Source organism: Passer domesticus, chromosome 1 (genome assembly GCF_036417665.1).
Source record: "Passer domesticus isolate bPasDom1 chromosome 1, bPasDom1.hap1, whole genome shotgun sequence".
Taxonomy (NCBI): Eukaryota; Metazoa; Chordata; class Aves; order Passeriformes; family Passeridae; genus Passer; species Passer domesticus.
Window position 1 is genome coordinate 120,079,385 of NC_087474.1, and position 12,090 is coordinate 120,091,474.

Genomic DNA, 12,090 nt, shown 5'->3' on the forward strand with positions numbered 1-12,090 from the left:
ACTCTCTTCTTAGTGTATGAAGCTACAGCCCAGCTGCTTATTGGCAACATATAGAACTAAAGCAGTGGCAGAATTCCCCCCTTTATAATGTCTTTGGGACACAAGCAATGTGATCATTATAAAATGGAGCACTTACAAGCTTAACACATGCAGTATAATTTTGGTTTGATGTACACTGTGTAGGAAAAGATTATGTGCATAATGAGAGTGAAGTCATCTACTACTTGAACAGAGAGTGCCTTGCCAAGTGAGCTTCCCTCCCACAGGGATCCTCCAGAGTACAGCTGGGTGAAATAGTTTGCCCAGAGCCTGTTCTTGAGAAAGGCAGAGGATTTTCACTCATATAGTTATTCAGGTTGATTTCAGTGCATAATTTTTCCTTGGGAAAAAAAAATAAATCAATACATAAAGCATCCAAAACTGACTAACCAAGCAAAGAAAAAATACAAAACCAAACCCAAATCAAAAACCTTTCTCATCTTTTCTTTAGAAACATCAGTGCTTTAGAGCCTTGAGAAATGTAATAAACATAATAAAAATGTGGACTTCAAAGTACTGGTCCCCGCCCTGCTTGTAGAGGAGTTCAAGTGGGAGTTGATCACGGTTGTTCTAAATGAAATCCTGGTCTTGCCTGCTTATAAGATAAATCATGGCTGGGGTTGTCCCAAAACATAGCGGGCTTCTCTTTACCCATTAGGTTTCACTTACTGACCTGTGAAAGCAACTTTGTGGCCCAGTTCAGACCAGGGCCCTTTTATTTCATCTAGCCTCCAAAAACCTCCTGCTTTACACTACTCTCTGAACTCTGGCTTTGCTCCACAAGCCAGGACAGAGAATAAGTATCTTTTTGTGCCTGCTAGGACATTTGAGGAGCATTGTGATCACAAGAGTCCCTTCCTCTGCTGAGAATGCAATGTGTGCAGTATGTGCCCTATCCTTTTGCACGCTGTGCAGTACAGGACGAGGTTACTGTTCTGCTTTTGCTTCCACATTATGTACTCAAGGCTTACATTACTATATGGAATTCTGTTGGGAAGGTTGTAAAGATAGATGCTATCTGAAAATCCAGATCCAGGCCTGGCTTCATATTTTAAACTTGCTAAGTCCAAGACTGTTCAGAGCAAAGATGTTTGCTCTGGCCTCTCATGACTTTTTGCTTCTCTATATGTGTTAATGTGTATGTGTCCTGGTTTGGGCTGGGATAGAGTTAAATTTTCCTCTTAATAAATGGTACAGTGCTGTGTTTTTGATTTAGTATGAGAATAATGTTGATAACACACTGATGTTTTGGTGGTTGCTAAGTAGTGCTTACTCTAAATCAAGGACTTTTCAGGTCTCATACTCTGCCAGTGAGCAGGTGCACAAGAAGCCAGAAGGAAGCACGGCCAGGACAGCTGACCTGAACGGGCCAAAGGGATATTCCATGCTACAGAATGTAATGGCCAGTGTATTAACTGGAGGGTTTTTACTGGGAGCTGCTCATTGAGGAACAAGACAGGCATCAGTGAGTGGGGGGTGAGTGATTTTATTGTGTATCACTTCTTTCTCTTGGGTTTTACTCCTTCCTCTCTCTACTTGTCATTATTATTATAATATTTCAATTATTAAGCTATGCTTAACTCATGAGTTTTGCCTTTATTATCTTGATTTTCCTCCCCATCCCATGGAGGGTGGGAGGAGTGAGCAAGTGGCTGCACTGCTGATTGGAATTAGCCCATATCAGTGTGAATACACCAGGCGGTCTGTGGAATGCGTGGCTATGCATGTGCTTGTTTACGTGCCAACATAAGCCCCTGCATGTGGGTATAGCAAATACCATAAATGCAGAGATACATCAGCATTTGTTCTTCCTATAAAAGAAGCAATTTTGTCATCTTTGGTTTATATGCTGCTTAGTAGAATACAGAAGTATAGGCTGTCACATGACAGCAAGACCTGATCCTCATGCTTACTTTTAAGCAAATTGCTCTTGTAACAAAGGCAACAGGTAGAAAGTTTGTTCAGACTGAAAAAAAGGAATCTTCAGAGGCAGCCTCAGGAGTGAGTGTGAAGCAGAGGAGGCAGCAACGTGGTGAAGGGGCCAAAGAGGCCCCCTCATGTGCTTTTCTCCACAGAGGAACACACCAGGCAGCACAACACAGCCAGGCAGTGTTTGTTGAAAGAGCAGGGTGGCTGCTGTTCGTCCCTTTGCTGTCTCTGGCTTGCCTCAGTGGTCGAGGTGAAAGCAGGAGGGGATGTGGCACAGCTGCCTCACCGAGTATCACCACTTTCAAATTCCACTTCTTATCTCAGCCCTTCTTCCTTGTTGCTAATTACCACCTACTCCAAGATGTCAAGAACATACTCCCAGGAATAAACTGCTAGATAAACAAACCCCAGACAAACATCAAAGCTTAAAACAAACTGATAAGTCCCTTTGATTGATTTTAAGGGTCGGTGGGGAGAGGTGTGTTTGGATTGGAAGGTGCAAATGTTGAGCGGAGCAGCACCTGCTGCCTTGTGATCTCACCAAACCATTTGGCTTGAAAAGGCCAGGAGATAGGGAATCAGAAATCCATTTGGAGTTACAAAAGCAGCAGGGGAGGCTTAGATGAACAAAGGGGCTCTCCAGGCAGGGCCGTGTGCTGCTTTTTGTCAGCTTGGTATCACATTCCCTGCCCCAGCGTGACAGACAAATGCCAGGCCAGATGATGTGATACGATCAGCCTGGCTGGGATGAGGTCTGTACCTGTATTATATGATGGCAGCAGATGCTGATTCAATATTGGGGCAAGCACAGAGTAAACCAAGGCTTAAACTTCTCAGCAAAAACTAATTTCCAGGTGCCTGTGTCAGAAGGCGGGAAGGGAGTTGTTCAGACAAGGACAGGCTTGGGAGGTGCCTGTGTATGGACAGAACATTAGTGAAAAATGCTCAGTTGGAGAATAAAACATGTATGTGACTGCAGAGCTCCCCCACCCTTTCCTGGGGTCTCACAGGCTCTCAGGCCTGCTCTGCACAGAACTGTTCTTGCCTCAGCTGATGTAGGAATAGGAATCCAGCTCATTCCCATTAAACCAGAGATTAGTAGAGAAAGCTTACAAAGGCCTAAATATGCCTAAGATCAAAGTGATACAATTTGCTGTGATAAAGCAGGATATCTTTCCCTCTCTTAAGTTCCAGTGCTGCAAAAATACTTCCATGCTCATGACTACACACATACAATAATGCCACGGTTACTGACAGGCTCTCCATGTACTCAGTTAAGCAAGCAGAATTCAAGGCCTCAGTCTCCTATCAGCTAATATTATATACTTGTGTTTGTGCCTGAGGGCATCTAGGGGTGTTTCAAATGCTGCAGTGATGTGTTGAGGTGGATCTCCACCATTCATGCTTTAGCATTCCCTTTAAAGGTGACTGTCTGCTGAGGAGAGCAATTGCAGTGGAAAGGAGCACACCATGACTGGGAATTCTGCTTTGATTGTACCGTGCACAGTTAAAGGTGAAAAAGGTGCAGCCTAGAGCCTACAGTTGTGGTGAAAAAGGTGCAGCCTACAGTTATTTTTCCCCCCCTCCTCTGGCAATGAGGGGGGGAAAAAGAGGGAGGGGAAAAGGCTTTCTCTTTTTGGTTATGAATTTGCTGTAACTGATGAAAATTCTAATGTAAAGCTCATGTTTACCAAGCTTAGAAGCTCTAAAAAAAATCTTTCAGTTTTCCCTATTTCTTCAAGTGAAAGCAAAGGAAATGAGACTAAAGAAATGATGGGTGGGTGAAAAAAAGACAGTTCGTGTTACTGAAAAATGGAAGTGGGTGGATGTTTCAGAAATGCTTGATCAACATTTGCAAAAAGCCAGGACCAATGTCTAGGAAAGTATTTTACCCTCAGGAATAATAGGAGAAAAGTAATTTTAAGTAAACTACTGAAACTCTCAACTTGAATTTTCATTATACAAATCTAGTTCTTGGATCATTACTTATCCAGTTATAGACTGGGAGACTGCTCAGTGAAAAACAAGCAATGGAGGTTGAATTTCTGCAAAATGAGTTTTCAAAACCATATTTATTTCAGGACAGAATGACTGACTCAGTCCTACTACTGGCATTGCCTACACTGTTTAAATGGTGTTTCAAGATGCACCTCTCTACACAAGAAAATGATAGTAAAAATTCCCAGGCATGCTCCATTTCCCAGTGATTTTCACTGAAACCACTTGGAGCGTGTGCAATGACTTTAATATGACTGAAGAAATATTGATGTACATTGAAGAGATCAAGGAGGGACATGTTTTTCTGACTCTCTACTTAAAAAAAAAAAAGAAAAATAAAAAAATAACATCACCTCTCTGTACATTAGACTTTCTGTCTACTGAAATGGCACAAAAAGAACATCTCTGAGGGCTTTCCAGTGCCAATAGGGATGATTTATAGCTTCAGCACTATTTGTTTTAATCTCAGAGGGAGGGGAGGAGGAAGGGAATGGATTAGATGATACATAGAGAAACATTATTTCCCAAAGGCAGATTTTATTTCTTTAACAATTTATAAAGCTCCAGAAGTGAAATATCACTATTTTGGGACTGGTGTTATATATCAATGAGTTTAGCAGCTGCCAGGCTTATGCATGTATTTTGTACTGTACATACAAAGTGCAAAGGCCATTGATTCAACAGTGGTAACAGGGTCTTTATTGTCATTGTTGCAGTAGATCACCAAATTTTGATCTTAAGAGACAGACTGAGCACTGAGAAATGTCAAAGACAAACTTGTATAATAAGCAAACCCTGTTCTACCTCTGCTAATCACCCTACTAACTACCCCAGCTTCTGCATCTCATTTATTCTGCTCTTTGCTAGTAGCAGATCTGACCACAGCTCTGTTCGTTCTGCTACCATTAACTGTGTAGGCATATAAATGTGATCAAATAATAAATATATTGATAAAAACTTTCTTGAAGTCCGGTCGGGGGGAAGTGGATGTGTACTTTGGGGGAGGCAGAAAAACCAAATCTTGTGACTCTTACTGGAGTTGTACTAGCTTGATAGCCCCTGTAGAATACTACTGGGAGTACCTGGATTTATGGGAAAAATGCAAAAATTTGCTCTAAGGTAGAAAACCTAGTGATCAGCAGAGACAATTGTTTTAGTAGAGGATGGGTTCTTGAAGCCATAATCCAATTATTGAGAGGTCTCAAAATGGTACAAATGACTGTATGCAATTCACAGGTCACTCCATGACCACTTTCTGTCTGAATGTTGCTAATTATGAAACCAAAAAGCTTTTTCCTCTTGAGGCTTGAAGGAACCTGAGGTAATAAGACAGATAAGATAGTTCTCTATTGGAAAGTAAAGATATAAGGGGTTTTACACATAAAGCAGGAAAGAAACTTTCAGAGGATCTTTGCACCCCTCCCTTAGCCTGTTACCTAGGTTTTCATCTCAGAGCACAGCTGAGGTGAGAAAGGATATAGCTCTACTGAGCTACAAACACTGTTCCCTGGTGTGTTTTCTCTCCCTTTTAACTTAGTTTTGTTTGTCTTGGAGAAAAATCTAGTTTTCAGCTCTGTGGCCACAGAGCCTTTACTGTCAGTAAAATCAGTGTATTTTCCCTCCGCAAAGGCAAAAAGACAGTGGCAGGGCAGTATATACAGTGTGCATTGTTACAGCCTCAGCAGGGACTTCTGGTATGGGAGTGATTGTGGGAATACAGAGTGAACCAGGGCCATATTATTCCCTGAGAGTGTTGGGATCCCAGAAAGCTCTTGCAGACACCTATGCCTTTTTTGTTGCTTTTATTGAGTGCTAGCTCTCTGGATTTAGCTTATTATTATAGGATGTTTGAGTATTTATAAATAATTTAGGGCAGACTTTGCTGAAGACTCTACTTCACTTGAGATACATCAAGATTCAAAGGAAGAGAATCAAAAGTTTGCTTGATATTAATATCACTGTTGATCCAAGGCTTTGAAAATTGCTGGTTATGGCAGTGAAATGGGGATCAGCTTTACTCATTTCTGATAGAACTTGCAAAGCAGAAGTCTGCTGGTTTTTCAGTTCCTAAGAATGTCTGCATAGTTTGTTAATCCCTGGAAGTGGGAAGCCAGCTTTTAGCAACAGCATGAGGGACTGGACCTTTGTGTTTGCTAGCTCTGAAACTGGGATTTAGCCAGATTATTCTTCATTTCTCACAAAAGGGGAGTCATAGTGCTTGCTGAAGCCAAATGACAGTTGTGGGAGCTGAGACTTCCATTTACTACATACAACAGCAAAGCTAAGAGGAAGCCATGGCTGCCAGATGTTTGTTTTACATAATCCAGAGGATGCAGATGTCTTTCTTCAGCAATGGACGATATTGTTTAAAGGCTGGTACCTAAGGAACTGTTTCTAGATTGTGACTTGAACTATGTGTGAGTGGAATGGAGTAGGGATTCCTTTCCTCTTTGCAGGTTACCTGAGGCAGCTCGGAACCTGGGGTGAAAGAATAGCTAGGGCTTTTTTTGGCTTACTGTTACCAGATGGCTTGCCAGAGGAAAGTGGGTGAGAGAATAGCTAGAGTGGAGGCTTCCTTCCTGAAGTAACCCATGCTGAACCTGCAGAAAGGGAATAGAGTAGAATAGAATAGAATAGAATAGAATAGAATAGAATAGAATAGAATAGAATAGAATAGAACAGAATATTTCAGTTGGAATTGACTGGTCATCTGGTCCAGATGCCTGAGCACTTCAGGGTTGACCAAAAGATGAAGTATGTCATTAAGAACATTGTCCAAATGCCTCTTAAACAATGATAGACTCAGGGCCTCAACCTCCCTAGGAAACCTGTTCCAGTGTTTGACCACTCTTGCTGTAAATAATTTCTCCCTAATATCCAGTCTAAAGACTACAGGCTGTAAGGAAGAAGAGCTTGAGAGGAGCATGAGGGAATCAGCCTTTGCCCAGCTGTTGGATTGCAAGTGCAGCATCTTTGAAACCAGCCCTGTTAAAAAACGACCACTTAAAGAACACAGTCTTTTTTGTATTATTGCCTACTGGGGTACCCTAAGGTTGCTAATAAAGTAGACACTAGGTCTTGAAAATAAGCAAAGCATTGTTGACTTGCAGTAAAAAATACAAGAGGGAGAGATGTTGGGACTGATGGGTTTCCAAATAAACTATCCTTTGTATCACAGAAGAGTTTATACGCACTGTAAAAAGTCAAGGAGAGGAGTTAGAAATGAAACGGTGGAATAAAACAAGTCACAGATGCCATAAAGAATATCCAGAATTAAAACCCTTAAGGTGAAGGCTGTAAAACACTGGGTCCTCAAACGACCCCTGCACACCTGCAAGATCAAGCCTTGAGCAGTGGCTAATGATTGTTCAAGCAGTTCAGTTGTTTGCACAATATCAACAAACATTTTCCATATTATCTCTGCATGTGAGTTAGGTGATGGTGCAAAGCAGGGATCCCTCTGAATAAGTAGTCCATACATAGCCACTCTGCTTTTTTTGGGAAAATTAATCTCTCAACCTTGCTGTTAGACTAACATGTAACTCAGACCACAGCCTGGGGTCCCTTGATATTTTGCATGATCTGGCTTATAACTTCATTAGTGCTTGCTGTAAAACTCTTTAGGTTCTCCTCTATTTCCTTTGATGGATAGAAATATTTCTAATTTCAGCTATATTATGTAGCCAGGCCCAATACAATCCCAGTGTTTACAGTAAATTAGACTGCAAAAATGTGGCCAGGTGCAAGTGGCTTACCATGAAAATAGCCTGAGTGCATAGGTAGGCATAGGTCATAAAAAAATTCATGAAACAAGACATTGGAGAGATTAGTAACCCTGGGCTAGAGCAGGGACCCTGTTCTAGGAGAAAGTATGTCACTATATATATGTGAATTCTCATGGCTTGATCTTAGGCAGTAATCATAATTAGAAAAATTGAGATTTCAATTGGCTTTAATAACACAAGAATGACAAGGGGGGCTTCCCATGTAGAAAGATAGGGAACTATAAATCTTTGTAGACTTTTTGCGCTGTGCTTCAGTTCAACACCAAAACATTCTCAATGTGAAAAAGGATGAACAATCACCCTGGCTTTCACCCAACATGCAAAGCCAAACAAAGCATGTATTGGAGGAGGTGGAGGCTGCTTCATGGTGAGCTGAAGATAGAAGCACATTGGATATGTAGACACTGAGGATACAGAGCATTTCTTTAGCTTCAGGGAACACTGGGCAGAGAAAACTGTCAGTGAAGAGGTAACAATACACCTGTTGAAACAAGCACAGAACCAGTCAGAAAACTCATGCTTCTGATCCTAGACATCTGTTGACTTTTGAGAGACTCCAGCTGCACTCTGAAAAATGTAGAGTGTTTAGGAACTAAAGGGTGGGAAGAAGTTCAGTGATTTATAGGGATGCCTAACTTATCTTTCTAGATTCTGCACATGCTTATCAGAAGCCTGTGAACTCTTGAGACAGTTAGCACATAGTGGGCGTATGGTGAGATACCAACAAACAGGCATTTGAAGGAGTAAAGAAAAATGTAAGCGATATATCAGGCTTTAAGTACTATCAAGCAAAGCAGCCCTGGAACTATGGTGACTATGTCTACATAGACACACCTCTAAGCAAATGTGATTGTTCCTTTGGACCATGCACCACAAATTTACACCCAAATCAAAACCTATCCAAGGGATACCATAGTGTCAGCAGTCTGCTTCCCTCTCCCTTAAATGTCTGCAGTAAATTACTACATGTATTCTTTTTTTTTTTTAATTTAGGGGTCATCAAATATATATCATGTCTATAAAAGTAAGAAGTCTTCAGGAGAAAAAAAAAGTCAATGAGATTGTTTCTGATAATGCAAAGCTGTTTGGTTTTTCTTCTCTGCCAACCCAGACTGGGGATAAGGCTGACTGGGCAGGTGTAAGTGAAATGCAGATGTATCTGTCTGACTGGCTCACACATGAACAAAGCATGGTGATGATGCCCTTGTTCAAGATTTGTACATTGATTAATTTTTGAGTATACCTGGCACTAGATGGAGGGAAGGCTTGGACTTTGGTATTGAAGGCTGGCCAGTGTTCCTGAAGGACTAGACTCTCAAATGCTTATCTTTGGCACTGGAGGAACAAAGATGTTTGTGCATGTGGGCACAACATGAATTTAGGGCACCTCTTAGAACTGAAGAGCAAGGTAAGATGTTGCGTGGATACACCTTGCAGGGTTTTAGAAGGTGGGCTGTAAGAAGTAAAGGAAACAGACTACTGCAATTGTCACCAGAGCCCTGATACAGAGGGAAAGAGGTATCTTAGTACTGGAAAGGATGAAATTACTGAGGTTTTGAAATACAGAAATTCAATTAATTTACCTTTGGGTGGAACATGAACATGTGATCTCACCAATCCATCAGAAAGCAATGTGTGAGTAAGTTGATACTAAATACATCAAAACAGCTATCTAGTGTAGTAGTTGAAACCACACTGATCACGAAGGAAAGAGTAAGGCTCATGAGCATTTTGGGGGCTGACAGATACATATGCAGTATATCCTATTGCAAATATAAAGCATCTGGGACCCTGGAACAGAAGACAAAATCCCCAAGTATGCTTACACTACCTTTCCATCCCTCATGAGAAACTTCAAGCAGATGAAACAAATGTGCTAGGAATGGCAAAATGACTCATGCTCCAGCATGAATTGCTTCATAATAAGAGACCACAGGATGTTACTTCTTGTTTGGTGAGTAGTGACTGTGGTGTGTAACACATGATCCTGAGTGCAGGGGACCAAGCACTCATGCTGTTGGATTTAGGGTAGGCATGAAAGCTTCTAGATATGAGCCAGGAAACATACACAGTGGCCAGACATGAAAGGCATACGTAGAACAGTGTGCATAGTGCAAAGTGCTGGCTGCAGCAGGAGAATATTCTCTGATGACAGCCCAGGGAAACACTGTGAAGTGCTCTGTTCATACTGCAGAGCAGAAATTACATTGTTAAAATAATTTATAATCCAATTTCTAAAAGCTGGATTCTCTTTTTTAGATGGAATTTTTGTCTTACAGGGATATTTTTTGCACTAGTTATAACGTAGTACTTTAAACAGCCAGGAGCCAATGACTGCTGGAAGGAGCATGAGACGGATGACTACCAGCTTTCGGCACAGGGAAAGCTGGGCAGAACTGTTGACTCACAGGTGTGTCACTAAATCACTCTGCCAGCTTGAATTGTTCCTCGGGTGATGCAGTCTGAGCACCACACCTGTCTAAGGGCTGTGCCTGCACAGATGAAGAAATATGAATGCAATTAGTTCATAAAGAGAAAAAGATTGAGAGGGGAGAGAAAAGAATTTTTTCTCAGTATGCATACACATGAAAGCAGGAACCCTGAGGAAGTCAGAAGAGCTGATTAAGGTAAAGGACTGTTCAAAAGTAACTGTTCAAAAACGGAACATGAACCAGGAAATTAGAATGAATTTCTTACTAACAAGGAATAGGAGGGGTAAAAAAGAGTTGTATCTAGTTCAATAAGAAACTCAGTCAACTCAGGATGGGGTAACGTTTTCTAAGTTTGCAGGAGATAGATTCATAGCTCCAAGATTTCCCTTTTCATTGGACGGATAGATTCATAGCTCCAAGATTTCCCTTTTCATCGGACATTCCTATACCTTAAAAAAGAGAATATCAGGATTTGCATTCAAATATGCTAAGTGTAACTGTTTATAGCTGTAGGTATTCCTGCTTGTTTTATGTACAAATGACCACTTGGGCATCCATCTTCTGGTTTGTGCAACCGTGTGGCTTGCATGTACAACAGAGGTAGTGCACTCAAATAGACTTGCACAGTGCTGTGTGTATGGAGTCTATGCAAATTGTGAGCTACTTAAAAATATCTTGAAGTGAAGAGATTAAAAAGCTATGTCTGTTATAGCTGTTTGTTTCTTTGTTGATTCCAGCATTCTCTAAACCTCAGCATATGAGATATGGACATTAATGAACCTCTCTGTAACATACTGGCAACACAGAAATAGAAATTTTAGTGTTTGGGTTTTTTTCCTAATTTTTTTAAAAGACTGTTAGTGGGAAAGTTCCCTCCTAAAACAGACTGGATGAGTTTCTAAAGGAAAACATTTTCTAAGATATCCTTATTTTTTTTACCAAAACAGCAGGAGAAAATCTTGATGCTATCCTTTGGGGAAGTACAGACTTAACAGGCTACTTCAGCTAACCCCAAAGTCATTGGGAGTGAAGATCTCTGAAATCTCACGAGCTGGAGCTCCAGTTTAGCAAAAGACTTTAGCACATCCTTAACATTAAACATGTGGGCTGTGCCTTTGAAGTCAGTAAGTGTACTCACATGCTTTCGTCTGCTGCTGGATTGGGCTTTGACCACCTGTTTTTTATCTCAGCAGGACAGAGCACCCAGTCATTCCCTGTATCCCCTTACTCATGCTAGTGGTTCCTGAGCAGTCAATAGGCCCACTGTGCATGCAAGGCTCACTCACTTCAGGCAATGTTAAGCCCACCAGTAGCACTGGAAGTTTTGTACTGTTTGACATTCTGCTTAGACTTATTTTTTTAAAATTCTGACTGATAATTTTGTTTGAGCTGCATTGCTCCAGGGATTCCTGCACTCTTCCCCTCCAAAAGCCAGACAGACTAGTTAATAAACATTCATAATTGCAGGCAGTCCAAGACAGAAATTAGCTTATCCCTTGTAAATTCATTTATTCACTTACTTGAGTCAAGCTTCCATTATTTTGTTTTTCTTATACCTGCTGGAGGGAACAGAAATCAACCCCCTGAGCTCCTTCAGGCAGCATATTCACTACTTTTTCTTTTAAAGTGCCAAAATACTCAATTTGTATTTTCTTCCTCAGTCTGCAAGGAAAATAAAGTAATGGAAATTTAACTCTAGTGAAAAATCAAGTGCATATAAAGTGCAATCTAATGAAGAAGATTTATTTTGAGTGTCCAGAGATATGGCTGCTAATTTCCTTTTCTGGGGCCCAGACTCTGAAAGTACCTTTCTTTTGGGGAATGGCTGTGTGCCACAGGCTGGTATCACTGGCTGGTTGTGCCCGTTTGCTGCTTATGGACTGCCAGCTCCAACATTTTCCTGTATT

The 12,090-nt window shown here is 41.1% G+C and overlaps 1 protein-coding gene across 1 annotated transcript in view; it reads left to right on the forward strand.

Moving 5' to 3' along the window:
• The first annotated feature begins 1,323 nt into the window (after positions 1 to 1,323).
• Positions 1,324 to 12,090, forward strand: part of PPDPFL (pancreatic progenitor cell differentiation and proliferation factor like) — a 129,622-nt gene continuing 118,855 nt past the window's right edge. The window contains exon 1 of the mRNA XM_064385967.1: positions 1,324 to 1,515. The gene's annotated coding sequence lies outside the window, so the exon portion shown is untranslated. The remainder of the gene's footprint in view (positions 1,516 to 12,090) is intronic.